The sequence below is a fragment of the Trichechus manatus genome, unplaced genomic scaffold, assembly GCF_000243295.1.
Source record: "Trichechus manatus latirostris isolate Lorelei unplaced genomic scaffold, TriManLat1.0 scaffold00097, whole genome shotgun sequence".
In the NCBI taxonomy this organism is placed as follows: Eukaryota; Metazoa; Chordata; class Mammalia; order Sirenia; family Trichechidae; genus Trichechus; species Trichechus manatus.
The window spans coordinates 10015628-10019412 of record NW_004444033.1 but is presented as its reverse complement, the minus strand read 5'-3'; the positions used below and the strand labels follow the sequence as shown (position 1 = coordinate 10019412).

Below are 3785 nucleotides of genomic sequence, written 5' to 3'. Positions count from 1 at the left end.
TTTATGATAAATTTTTTTTTTTTGTTCACTATCCATCTGTCAGTTTGTTGTACTGTGGTGGCTTGCGCGTTGCTGCTATGAGGCTGGAAGGTATGCCACCGTCATATTTTAAACACCAGCAGGGTCACCCATGGTGGACAAGTTTCAGTGGAGCTTCTAAACTAAGGCAGACTAGGAAGAAAGGCCTGGTGAGCTACTTCTGGAAAATCAGCCAATAAAAATTCTGTGGAGCACAACAGAATATTGTTCAAAACCGTGCTGTAAGATGAGCCCGCTAGGTTGGAAGGTACTCACAATAACAGTGGACTCAAACATTGATCATGGAGATGGCACGGGACCGAGCAATGTTTTGTTCTATTGTACATGGGGTCGCCATGAGTCGGAGCCAACTTGAGAGCAACTAACGACAACATTTTCTTTGTGCTTCTTTAAATAGGGCATTATTTTGATTGAAAACAAATAAAAGCTTGTATGTAGGTAGGTTATACTGTCTATGAATTTAATTTTAGGATTATAAAGGGGACATTATGAAAATACTCATTATTAAAAAAGGGCTATTGTGTAAGACAAGGTTGCCAATTACTGGATTAGTGATGCTTAAGACCCCTTTCCATTGTTACTGCTATGGTTCTAATCTTCAACAATGGAAAGGATTCTTTTTATTTTGTTCTTTCCATTATTTTGTTTTATTTCCTTGTTAGGAAATTCTGTAAAAATTCTACAATTTCAAATGTATGGTAAAACGGGAGTTTATTACATATTTTAATTTCTCACCATGTAATTGTTGTCTGGGCTTGAGTGAAACATAAAGAACTAAAAATGGAATGAAATGAGTGCTTCTCACTATGAGATTAGGTTCAGAGACATGAAATCTTTCTCTACTCCCCTTGCTTTCAATTTTTTCCTTATTAGTTATGACATACATTTTATCGGATATTTTTTAAGTTTATTGCCTCCCTCCCCTCTCCACCACCCCAACACACACACTAGAATGGGGACAGGGAGATTTGTCTGTTTTGCTCACCGTCGTAAACCCAGTGCCTAGAACGGTGCTGGACACAGGAGGAGCTCAAAGACTATTTGTTGCATGAATGGGTGAAGAATACAGGCAATAAGCACAAACGACTGCTTGGAGCGCCACTCCCACCAGAGTTCCAGGAGGCAAGTGGGAGGGACCAGTACGTTGATTGATTTTTGTCATGGAAGATTCCCTGGCGCTCCCCAGGGACTGCGGCAGCATTCTTATATTTTTTGGGATGTGTGCGGAGTTTGTGAACTTTACTCACAGAAGTGTAGGGCAGGATACCGAGCTAGCAACAATTTGCACCTTAGTCCGTATAATGTTCTCAAATTTACATCATTAGAACACAGGTTTTTGTAGTTGCATGGGTCTTCAGTTCTCTCGCACAGGACAATTCAGGGTATTTCTTCCCTGGAGATGTACGGGGAGGATAGGATCAAAAGCGGTTACTGCCAAAGAAAACGGTTCCCCCTAACGCGCAATGACGAGGGTACGAGCTAACGCTCACTTTCCGTACACAGAAGCCCAGTCGGCATCAAATATCTCCTCCTAGATCAAATCCCGCGCTCCTTCGGCCCGGACCTGCCGGCCCCGCCCCTTTAGATACCTATGTGGGGCGGGGCCGAGTAGAGGCGTCCCGGGCAACCCCAAATTGTTACACTCGCCCCGAGTTTTGATATCCCACACTTCAGCAAACACCAAGAACACGGAACCACTAACGGAAATCACTGGCCGAATGACAGCAGGCTGGCACATAGGGGCCGACCAGGGAGAAAACACGAAGAAAGGCAGCAGCAGCCAACAGCCACGTGAGGCGGGCGACCCCCGCCGCCCTTGCAGGGAGAACTACAACTTCCGGCGTGCCGCTGGGCGGCTGCCCTCCGAGAACTACAACTCCCAGAGTGCTGCGGGCGTGGCCGCTGCCACCTCCCACTCGGCCGCCCACCGACCCTCCGCCCCTCCCCCGCCCCGCCCGGCCGGATCGGCGTGCGCCTGCGCACGGCAGGCCGGAGGAGTCTTACCCTAATGTAAGATGGTGGCCCGTCTGGCTGTGGAACCCACCGAAAGCTGAGAGTCTCTCTCTCAGCCGTAAAGGTCGGACTCGCTGAAGCAATCAGGCCCTGTTCTGAAGAGTTTTTTCCCCGACCCTCGTTCAGTGGTCTCTGGCGAGGACGCGGCGGCGCGTGGAGTCGGCTACGGGAAAAGCGAGGCACGGCAGGCGGGTGAGTTCTGCGGGGCTGGGCTTAGGGGAAACCCGGGCTGACCCATTACGAGAGAGCGGAGGCTTCACCGGGACTGTGCAGGCCGCACCCTCCCTCCCCACCCCCCCGCCTCATCCTCACTCTCCTCCTGCGTGGTCTTCCTCCTCCTCTTCCTCCCTCTCGCCTCTACGCCACAGCAGTTACCACCAGGAAAAGGGAGCGGGGCGGGAGGAGCGGCGGCGGCGAGCCCGGCTCTCCTTCGGAAATTTCCTCCGCTGGGAGCCGAGGCGGCTCCTCGTCTCCAGCTCTCCCTCCCGTTCGTATTTGTTGGGGCAGGGTTCTTGGGTCTCAGGACTCCTTGTTCCCCAGCCCCACTTCCCCGCGTTGACGTCCTTCCCCTCTGGCCCCCGGCTCCCGAGACCAGAGCCATCACTTCCACTCCGACCCGTGTTGCTGCTGCTGGTGAAGCCCGCTGCTCATTGCCCACTCGCCCTGCTGCTTGGGTTTTGCTCCTGGAGTTAGCCTTTGCCCCCCCTTCTGCTTGCAGCCAGCCCCCGGAGTATCTGCCACACCGGAGCTCCCTCGGATTTGCAGTCTTGTCTTTGACCACATCTGTCATCTTCAAGCCGCCCCTTAAGTGTCTGGATTATGTTGCTGCCCGCTCTAACCCACCTGTTTCTCAGCCTTTTTGGGAATTGTCCGTCCCTTCCCTCTTTCCTGTACAGATTCTTCCAACACACAATTCCAGAAAAAGGGATGCCCCGTGTTGGTCCTAGGAAAGTCAAGGAAGTTGAGAAGTGAATGAACAGAGAGGTAGGATACTAGGAGACGTTCTGACTGAAGATCGTGTATTCAGCCTACTCAGGGAAGAACGTTTTCTTTTTGCGCTCAGTGATCTAGGTGTGGATTTTTCGCTCGGCTGGATTTGGCTCCCCCCCCCCCTTTTCATTTTGGACCGGTTTCCCCATGCACCAAGTGTTCTTCTGAACTGCTTCTCCCCAGGCCACTTAATGTGAGCTCTGATTATTCCAATAAATATTAGCCTCAGCATTTCAAAATAAGATAAACCTGGTGCACACACAAGATTCGTTTGTGAACTCCACAAGCAAATATAAGTGATTTTTTTCATTAGATGAGTTGCATGAGGGTTACGGATCCCATCCATGCCAAGAACTGATTATTGACTGAGTTTTAGATTGATGTTCCGCTTAATTGATGACATTTTATTTTTGGTTTGAGTGGAAATTTCCTCTCCAGCTAATACCATATTTACTTAGTATTTTTGGAATTGAGAAGTTCTCACTTTTAAGACTTCTAGTATAGTAGTTATCTGAATAAATTGTCTTCTCTTGAAAAGATCACGTACATATGCTAAAGAAAAATCAGTATTTCTTTTGCATACCTACATCCCTCATACCTTTTCCAGTAATGCCAGTGAGTACCACCAAATGCATGTATGGTACAGCTTTGTCATCTCTTTTCCAAGCAAAGAAGGGGGCTAGGAAAAGAGATGACAAAGCTGTGCCATACATGCATTTGGAGGTACTCACTGCCATTATTAT

The 3785-nt window shown here is 49.1% G+C and overlaps 1 protein-coding gene across 4 annotated transcripts in view; it reads left to right on the top strand.

The window, feature by feature from the left end:
- The first annotated feature begins 2006 nt into the window (after nucleotides 1–2006).
- The window catches only part of CNOT4 (CCR4-NOT transcription complex subunit 4), a 132860-nt gene continuing 131081 nt past the window's right edge, over nucleotides 2007–3785 (top strand). For all 4 annotated transcript variants that reach the window (XM_012557369.2, XM_004382694.2, XM_012557370.2 and 1 more), the window contains exon 1: nucleotides 2007–2244. The gene's annotated coding sequence lies outside the window, so the exon portion shown is untranslated. The remainder of the gene's footprint in view (nucleotides 2245–3785) is intronic.